Source organism: Myxine glutinosa, chromosome 9 (assembly GCF_964187855.1).
Source record: "Myxine glutinosa chromosome 9, kmMyxGlut1.1, whole genome shotgun sequence".
Classification (NCBI taxonomy): Eukaryota; Metazoa; Chordata; class Myxini; order Myxiniformes; family Myxinidae; genus Myxine; species Myxine glutinosa.
The window spans coordinates 75,342,015-75,352,310 of NC_136269.1; the positions used below are offsets into that span (position 1 = coordinate 75,342,015).

The window sequence follows — 10,296 nt, forward strand, 5'->3', positions numbered from 1 at the left end:
CTGTACCCTGCTGGACCTCCTATGACCTCTTTCTGAACCCTGCTGAACCTCCTCTGACCTCTTTCTGAACCCTGATTGACCTCCTACGACATCTTTTTGAACCCTGCTGGACTTCACATGACCTCTATCTGAACCCTGCTGGACTTCACATGACCTCTATCTGAACCCTGCTGGACTTCACATGACCTCTTTCTGAACCCTGCTGGACCTACTGCGACCTCTTTCTGTACCCTGCTGGACCTCCTATGACCTCTTTCTGAACCCTGCTGAACCTCCTCTGACCTCTTTCTGAACCCTGCTTGACCTCCTATGACATCTTTCTGAACCCTGCTGGACTTCACATGACTGTGCCTTTTCACTGACGGTCTGCCAGTCTTCGTTGGTCGACGTTGCAGATCCCAGTGTACTTCAGGAAGCATGGGCGAGCTTTCGCAGGCAGACGGAACAAATGACAAATTCCTCCTCCAACCATATTTGAACGTTGGGCCTGGCCAGCAGGTTCGTGAAAGACTTGAGCCCAGCTTGACCCTCGTTCCGATGGCGGTGATACCTTGGGTTTCTCTGTTCCTCAAGGAAGTAGAACTAAAAAAGCAGGTTTGGAACGGGAAGATGACGTAATCTGTTGCCAAATCCTTGACGCGAGGGTCGCGACTGTATTTTAAAGAGGTGACCAAGGTTACTCAATCGTCACCAAGGGGTGGACTACCACTCCAATGAATTCGACTTCAGGAAAATATGTTGAAGAAGCAAAGCGACCACGCGACTTCATTAAATATTGGTAAAAGTGAAGTCAAAATCAGTTTTGAGCCAGGTAGGAGTCGAACCTACAATCTTCTGATTCGTAGTCAGACGCGTTATCCATTGCGCCACTGGCCCATCTGACTACTAGCTATCACTCCTACTGATATGTTTTAGTGCTGCAATAATGAGTGATCAACGTAAGGGGTCTCAGGTTGTCGCAGACGTGCACGTTCCTGAGCCACGCGCACAAAGGCCTCTGACAAGTACTCGGAATTGCAGCTGAACACAAATGAATGCACCAACTTTTCTGAACCCTGCTGGACTTCACATGACCTCTTTCTGAACCCTGCTGAACTTCACATGACCTCTATCTGAACCCTGCGGGACTTCACACGACCTCTATCTGAACCATGCTGGACTTCACATGACATATATCTGAACCCTGCTGGACTTCACATGACCTCTATCTGAACCCTGCTGGACTTCACATGACCTCTATCTGAACCCTGCTGGACTTCACATGACCTCTTTCTGAACCCTGCTGGATCTACTGCGACCTCTTTCTGTACCCTGCTGGACCTCCTATGACCTCTTTCTGAACCCTGCTGAACCTCCTCTGACCCCTTTCTGAACCCTGCTTGACCTCCTACGACATCTTTCTGAACCCTGCTGGACTTCACATGACCGTGCCTTTTCACTGACGGTCTGCCAGTCTTCGTTGGTCGACGTTGCAGATCCCAGTGTACTTCAGGAAGCATGGGCGAGCTTTCGCAGGCAGCCGGAACAAATGACAAATTCCTCCTTCAACCATATTTGAACGTTGGGCCTGGCCAGCAGGTTCGTGAAAGATTTGAGCCCAGCTTGACCCTCGTTCCGATGGCGGTGATACCTTGGGTTTCTCTGTTCCACAAGGAAGTAGAACTAAAGAAGCAGGTTTGGAACGGGAAGATGACGTAATCTGTTGCCAAATCCTTGACGCGAGGGTCGCGACTGTATTTTAAAGAGGTGACCAAGGTTACTCAATCGTCACCAAGGGGTGGACGACCACTCCAATGAATTCGACTTCAGGAAAACATGTTTAAGAAGCAAAGCGACAATGCGACTTCGTTAAATATTGCTAAAAGTGAAGTCAAAATCAGTTTTGAGCCAGGTAGGAGTCGAACCTACAATCTTCTGATTCGTAGTCAGACGCGATATCCATTGCGCCACTCTCCCATGTGACTACTAGCTATCACTCCTACTGATATGTTTTAGTGCTGCAATAATGAGTGATCAACGTGAGGGGTCTCCGGTTGTCGCAGACGTGCAGGTTCCTGAGCCACGCGCACAAAGGCCTCTGACAAGTACTCGGAATTGCAGCTGAACACAAATGAATGCACCAACTTTTCTGAACCCTGCTGGACTTCACATGACATATATCTGAACCCTGCTGGACTTCACATGACTCCTTTCTGAACCCTGCTGGACTTCACATGACCTCTATCTGAACCCTGCTGGACTTCACATGACCTCTTTCTGAACCCTGCTGGACCTACTGCGACCTCTTTCTGTACCCTGCTGGACCTCCTATGACCTCTTTCTGAACCCTGCTGAACCTCCTCTGACCTCTTTCTGAACCCTGCTGGACTTCACATGACCTCTATCTGAACCCTGCTGGACTTCACACGACCTCTATCTGAACCATGCTGGACTTCACATGACATATATCTGAACCCTGCTGGACTTCACATGACTCCTTTCTGAACCCTGCTGGACTTCACATGACCTCTATCTGAACCCTGCTGGACTTCACATGACCTCTTTCTGAACCCTGCTGGACCTACTGCGACCTCTTTCTGTACCCTGCTGGACCTCCTATGACCTCTTTCTGAACCCTGCTGAACCTCCTCTGACCTCTTTCTGAACCCTGATTGACCTCCTACGACATCTTTTTGAACCCTGCTGGACTTCACATGACCTCTATCTGAACCCTGCTGGACTTCACATGACCTCTATCTGAACCCTGCTGGACTTCACATGACCTCTTTCTGAACCCTGCTGGACCTACTGCGACCTCTTTCTGTACCCTGCTGGACCTCCTATGACCTCTTTCTGAACCCTGCTGAACCTCCTCTGACCTCTTTCTGAACCCTGCTTGACCTCCTACGACATCTTTCTGAACCCTGCTGGACTTCACATGACCGTGCCTTTTCACTGACGGTCTGCCAGTCTTCGTTGGTCGACGTTGCAGATCCCAGTGTACTTCAGGAAGCATGGGCGAGCTTTCGCAGGCAGCCGGAACAAATGACAAATTCCTCCTCCAACCATATTTGAACGTTGGGCCTGGCCAGCAGGTTCGTGAAAGACTTGAGCCCAGCTTGACCCTCGTTCCGATGGCGGTGATACCTTGGGTTTCTCTGTTCCTCAAGGAAGTAGAACTAAAAAAGCAGGTTTGGAACGGGAAGATGACGTAATCTGTTGCCAAATCCTTGACGCGAGGGTCGCGACTGTATTTTAAAGAGGTGACCAAGGTTACTCAATCGTCACCAAGGGGTGGACTACCACTCCAATGAATTCGACTTCAGGAAAATATGTTGAAGAAGCAAAGCGACCACGCGACTTCATTAAATATTGCTAAAAGTGAAGTCAAAATCAGTTTTGAGCCAGGTAGGAGTCGAACCTACAATCTTCTGATTCGTAGTCAGATGCGTTATCCATTGCGCCACTGGCCCATGTGACTACTAGCTATCACTCCTACTGATATGTTTTAGTGCTGCAATAATGAGTGATCAACGTAAGAGGTCTCCGGTTGTCGCAGACGTGCACGTTCCTGAGCCACGCGCACAAAGGCCTCTGACAAGTACTCGGAATTGCAGCTGAACACAAATGAATGCACCAACTTTTCTGAACCCTGCTGGACTTCACATGACATATATCTGAACCCTGCTGGACTTCACATGACTCCTTTCTGAACCCTGCTGGACTTCACATGACCTCGATCTGAACCCTGCTGGACTTCACATGACCTCTTTCTGAACCCTGCTGGACCTACTGCGACCTCTTTCTGTACCCTGCTGGACCTCCTATGACCTCTTTCTGAACCCTGCTGAACCTCCTCTGACCTCTTTCTGAACCCTGATTGACCTCCTACGAAATCTTTTTGAACCCTGCTGGACTTCACATGACCTCTATCTGAACCCTGCTGGACTTCACACGACCTCTATCTGAACCATGCTGGACTTCACATGACATATATCTGAACCCTGCTGGACTTCACATGACTCCTTTCTGAACCCTGCTGGACTTCACATGACCTCTATCTGAACCCTGCTGGACTTCACATGACCTCTTTCTGAACCCTGCTGGACCTACTGCGACCTCTTTCTGTACCCTGCTGGACCTCCTATGACCTCTTTCTGAACCCTGCTGAACCTCCTCTGACCTCTTTCTGAACCCTGATTGACCTCCTACGACATCTTTTTGAACCCTGCTGGACTTCACATGACCTCTATCTGAACCCTGCTGGACTTCACATGACCTCTATCTGAACCCTGCTGGACTTCACATGACCTCTTTCTGAACCCTGCTGGACCTACTGCGACCTCTTTCTGTACCCTGCTGGACCTCCTATGACCTCTTTCTGAACCCTGCTGAACCTCCTCTGACCTCTTTCTGAACCCTGCTTGACCTCCTATGACATCTTTCTGAACCCTGCTGGACTTCACATGACCGTGCCTTTTCACTGACGGTCTGCCAGTCTTCGTTGGTCGACGTTGCAGATCCCAGTGTACTTCAGGAAGCATGGGCGAGCTTTCGCAGGCAGACGGAACAAATGACAAATTCCTCCTCCAACCATATTTGAACGTTGGGCCTGGCCAGCAGGTTCGTGAAAGACTTGAGCCCAGCTTGACCCTCGTTCCGATGGCGGTGATACCTTGGGTTTCTCTGTCCCTCAAGGAAGTAGAACTAAAAAAGCAGGTTTGGAACGGGAAGATGACGTAATCTGTTGCCAAATCCTTGACGCGAGGGTCGCGACTGTATTTTAAAGAGGTGACCAAGGTTACTCACTCGTCACCAAGGGGTGGACTACCACTCCAATGAATTCGACTTCAGGAAAATATGTTGAAGAAGCAAAGCGACCACGCGACTTCATTAAATATTGGTAAAAGTGAAGTCAAAATCAGTTTTGAACCAGGTAGGAGTCGAACCTACAATCTTCTGATTCGTTGTCAGACGCGTTATCCATTGCGCCACTGGCCCATCTGACTACTAGCTATCACTCCTACTGATATGTTTTAGTGCTGCAATAATGAGTGATCAACGTAAGGGGTCTCAGGTTGTCGCAGACGTGCACGTTCCTGAGCCACGCGCACAAAGGCCTCTGACAAGTACTCGGAATTGCAGCTGAACACAAATGAATGCACCAACTTTTCTGAACCCTGCTGGACTTCACATGACCTCTTTCTGAACCCTGCTGAACTTCACATGACCTCTATCTGAACCCTGCTGGACTTCACACGACCTCTATCTGAACCATGCTGGACTTCACATGACATATATCTGAACCCTGCTGGACTTCACATGACCTCTATCTGAACCCTGCTGGACTTCACATGACCTCTATCTGAACCCTGCTGGACTTCACATGACCTCTTTCTGAACCCTGCTGGATCTACTGCGACCTCTTTCTGTACCCTGCTGGACCTCCTATGACCTCTTTCTGAACCCTGCTGAACCTCCTCTGACCCCTTTCTGAACCCTGCTTGACCTCCTACGACATCTTTCTGAACCCTGCTGGACTTCACATGACCGTGCCTTTTCACTGACGGTCTGCCAGTCTTCGTTGGTCGACGTTGCAGATCCCAGTGTACTTCAGGAAGCATGGGCGAGCTTTCGCAGGCAGCCGGAACAAATGACAAATTCCTCCTTCAACCATATTTGAACGTTGGGCCTGGCCAGCAGGTTCGTGAAAGATTTGAGCCCAGCTTGACCCTCGTTCCGATGGCGGTGATACCTTGGGTTTCTCTGTTCCACAAGGAAGTAGAACTAAAGAAGCAGGTTTGGAACGGGAAGATGACGTAATCTGTTGCCAAATCCTTGACGCGAGGGTCGCGACTGTATTTTAAAGAGGTGACCAAGGTTACTCAATCGTCACCAAGGGGTGGACGACCACTCCAATGAATTCGACTTCAGGAAAACATGTTTAAGAAGCAAAGCGACAATGCGACTTCGTTAAATATTGCTAAAAGTGAAGTCAAAATCAGTTTTGAGCCAGGTAGGAGTCGAACCTACAATCTTCTGATTCGTAGTCAGACGCGTTATCCATTGCGCCACTGGCCCATGTGGCTACTAGCTATCACTCCTACTGATATGTTTTAGTGCTGCAATAATGAGTGATCAACGTAAGGGGTCTCCGGTTGTCGCAGACGTGCACTTTCCTGAGCCACGCGCACAAAGGCCTCTGACAAGTACTCGGAATTGCAGCTGAACACAAATGAATGCACCAACTTTTCTGAACCCTGCTGGACTTCACATGACCTCTTTCTGAACCCTGCTGAACTTCACATGACCTCTATCTGAACCCTGCTGGACTTCACACGACCTCTATCTGAACCATGCTGGACTTCACATGACATATATCTGAACCCTGCTGGACCTACTGCGACCTCTTTCTGTACCCTGCTGGACCTCCTATGACCTCTTTCTGAACCCTGCTGAACCTCCTCTGACCTCTTTCTGAACCCTGATTGACCTCCTACGACATCTTTCTGAACCCTGCTGGACTTCACATGACCTCTATCTGAACCCTGCTGGACTTCACATGACCTCTTTCTGAACCCTGCTGGACCTACTGCGACCTCTTTCTGTACCCTGCTGGACCTCCTATGACCTCTTTCTGAACCCTGCTGAACCTCCTCTGACCTCTTTCTGAACCCTGCTTGACCTCCTACGACATCTTTCTGAACCCTGCTGGACTTCACATGACCGTGACTTTTCACTGACGGTCTGCCAGTCTTCGTTGGTCGACGTTGCAGATCCCAGTGTACTTCAGGAAGCATGGGCGAGCTTTCGCAGGCAGCCGGAACAAATGACAAATTCCTCCTCCAACCATAATTGAACGTTGGGCCTGGCCAGCAGGTTCGTGAAAGACTTGAGCCCAGCTTGACCCTCGTTCCGATGGCGGTGATACCTTGGGTTTCTCTGTTCCTCAAGGAAGTAGACTAAAAAAGCAGGTTTGGAACGGGAAGATGACGTAATCTGTTGCCAAATCCTTGACGCGAGGGTCGCGACTGTATTTTAAAGAGGTGACCAAGGTTACTCAATCGTCACCAAGGGGTGGACTACCACTCCAATGAATTCGACTTCAGGAAAATATGTTGAAGAAGCAAAGCGACCACGCGACTTCATTAAATATTGCTAAAAGTGAAGTCAAAATCAGTTTTGAGCCAGGTAGGAGTCGAACCTACAATCTTCTGATTCGTAGTCAGACGCGTTATCCATTGCGCCACTGGCCCATGTGACTACTATCTATCACTCCTACTGAGATGTTTTAGTGCTGCAATAATGAGTGATCAACGTAAGGGGTCTCCGGTTGTCGCAGACGTGCACTTTCCTGAGCCACGCGCACAAAGGCCTCTGACAAGTACTCGGAATTGCAGCTGAACACAAATGAATGCACCAACTTTTCTGAACCCTGCTGGACTTCACATGACATATATCTGAACCCTGCTGGACTTCACATGACTCCTTTCTGAACCCTGCTGGACTTCACATGACCTCTATCTGAACCCTGCTGGACTTCACATGACCTCTTTCTGAACCCTGCTGGACCTACTGCGACCTCTTTCTGTACCCTGCTGGACCTCTTATGACCTCTTTCTGAACCCTGCTGAACCTCCTCTGACCTCTTTCTGAACCCTGATTGACCTCCTACGACATCTTTCTGAACCCTGCTGGACTTCACATGACCTCTATCTGAACCCTGCTGGACTTCACATGACCTCTATCTGAACCCTGCTGGACTTCACATGACCGTGCCTTTTCACTGACGGTCTGCCAGTCTTCGTTGGTCGACGTTGCAGATCCCAGTGTACTTCAGGAAGCATGGGCGAGCTTTCGCAGGCAGCCGGAACAAATGACAAATTCCTCCTCCAACCATATTTGAACGTTGGGCCTGGCCAGCAGGTTCGTGAAAGACTTGAGCCCAGCTTGACCCTCGTTCCGATGGCGGTGATACCTTGGGTTTCTCTGTTCCTCAAGGAAGTAGACCTAAAAAAGCAGGTTTGGAACGGGAAGATGACGTAATCTGTTGCCAAATCCTTGACGTGAGGGTCGCGACTGTATTTTAAAGAGGTGACCAAGGTTACTCAATCGTCACCAAGGGGTGGACTACCACTCCAATGAATTCGACTTCAGGAAAATATGTTGAAGAAGCAAAGCGACCACGCGACTTCATTAAATATTGCTAAAAGTGAAGTCAAAATCAGTTTTGAGCCAGGTAGGAGTCGAACCTACAATCTTCTGATTCGTAGTCAGACGCGTTATCCATTGCGCCACTGGCCCATGTGACTACTATCTATCACTCCTACTGAGATGTTTTAGTGCTGCAATAATGAGTGATCAACGTAAGGGGTCTCCGGTTGTCGCAGACGTGCACTTTCCTGAGCCACGCACACAAAGGCCTCTGACAAGTACTCGGAATTGCAGCTGAACACAAATGAATGCACCAACTTTTCTGAACCCTGCTGGACTTCACATGACCTCTTTCTGAACCCTGCTGAACTTCACATGACCTCTATCTGAACCCTGCTGGACTTCACACGACCTCTATCTGAACCATGCTGGACTTCACATGACATATATCTGAACCCTGCTGGACCTACTGCGACCTCTTTCTGTACCCTGCTGGACCTCCTATGACCTCTTTCTGAACCCTGCTGAACCTCCTCTGACCTCTTTCTGAACCCTGATTGACCTCCTACGACATCTTTCTGAACCCTGCTGGACTTCACATGACCTCTATCTGAACCCTGCTGGACTTCACATGACCTCTTTCTGAACCCTGCTGGACCTACTGCGACCTCTTTCTGTACCCTGCTGGACCTCCTATGACCTCTTTCTGAACCCTGCTGAACCTCCTCTGACCTCTTTCTGAACCCTGCTTGACCTCCTACGACATCTTTCTGAACCCTGCTGGACTTCACATGACCGTGCCTTTTCACTGACGGTCTGCCAGTCTTCGTTGGTCGACGTTGCAGATCCCAGTGTACTTCAGGAAGCATGGGCGAGCTTTCGCAGGCAGCCGGAACAAATGACAAATTCCTCCTCCAACCATATTTGAACGTTGGGCCTGGCCAGCAGGTTCGTGAAAGACTTGAGCCCAGCTTGACCCTCGTTCCGATGGCGGTGATACCTTGGGTTTCTCTGTTCCTCAAGGAAGTAGACTAAAAAAGCAGGTTTGGAACGGGAAGATGACGTAATCTGTTGCCAAATCCTTGACGCGAGGGTCGCGACTGTATTTTAAAGAGGTGACCAAGGTTACTCAATCGTCACCAAGGGGTGGACTACCACTCCAATGAATTCGACTTCAGGAAAATATGTTGAGGAAGCAAAGCGACCACGCGACTTCATTAAATATTGCTAAAAGTGAAGTCAAAATCAGTTTTGAGCCAGGTAGGAGTCGAACCTACAATCTTCTGATTCGTAGTCAGACACGTTATCCATTGCGCCACTGGCCCATGTGACTACTATCTATCACTCCTACTGAGATGTTTTAGTGCTGCAATAATGAGTGATCAACGTAAGGGGTCTCCGGTTGTCGCAGACGTGCACTTTCCTGAGCCACGCGCACAAAGGCCTCTGACAAGTACTCGGAATTGCAGCTGAACACAAATGAATGCACCAGCTTTTCTGAACCCTGCTGGACTTCACATGACATATATCTGAACCCTGCTGGACTTCACATGACTCCTTTCTGAACCCTGCTGGACTTCACATGACCTCTATCTGAACCCTGCTGGACTTCACATGACCTCTTTCTGAACCCTGCTGGACCTACTGCGACCTCTTTCTGTACCCTGCTGGACCTCTTATGACCTCTTTCTGAACCCTGCTGAACCTCCTCTGACCTCTTTCTGAACCCTGATTGACCTCCTACGACATCTTTCTGAACCCTGCTGGACTTCACATGACCTCTATCTGAACCCTGCTGGACTTCACATGACCTCTATCTGAACCCTGCTGGACTTCACATGACCGTGCCTTTTCACTGACGGTCTGCCAGTCTTCGTTGGTCGACGTTGCAGATCCCAGTGTACTTCAGGAAGCATGGGCGAGCTTTCGCAGGCAGCCGGAACAAATGACAAATTCCTCCTCCAACCATATTTGAACGTTGGGCCTGGCCAGCAGGTTCGTGAAAGACTTGAGCCCAGCTTGACCCTCGTTCCGATGGCGGTGATACCTTGGGTTTCTCTGTTCCTCAAGGAAGTAGACCTAAAAAAGCAGGTTTGGAACGGGAAGATGACGTAATCTGTTGCCAAATCCTTGACGTGAGGGTCGCGACTGTATTTTAAAGAG

At 49.4% G+C, this 10,296-nt stretch overlaps 2 non-coding genes across 2 annotated transcripts; both read right to left on the minus strand.

Moving 5' to 3' along the window:
- Positions 1-803: 803 nt before the first annotated feature.
- Positions 804-876, minus strand: TRNAR-ACG (transfer RNA arginine (anticodon ACG)). Its single transcript has one exon. It is a non-coding gene; the product is annotated as a tRNA-Arg (tRNA).
- A 5,111-nt stretch (positions 877-5,987) lies between these two features.
- Positions 5,988-6,060, minus strand: TRNAR-ACG (transfer RNA arginine (anticodon ACG)). The gene has a single exon. It is a non-coding gene; the product is annotated as a tRNA-Arg (tRNA).
- Between the last annotated feature and the right edge of the window lie 4,236 nt (positions 6,061-10,296).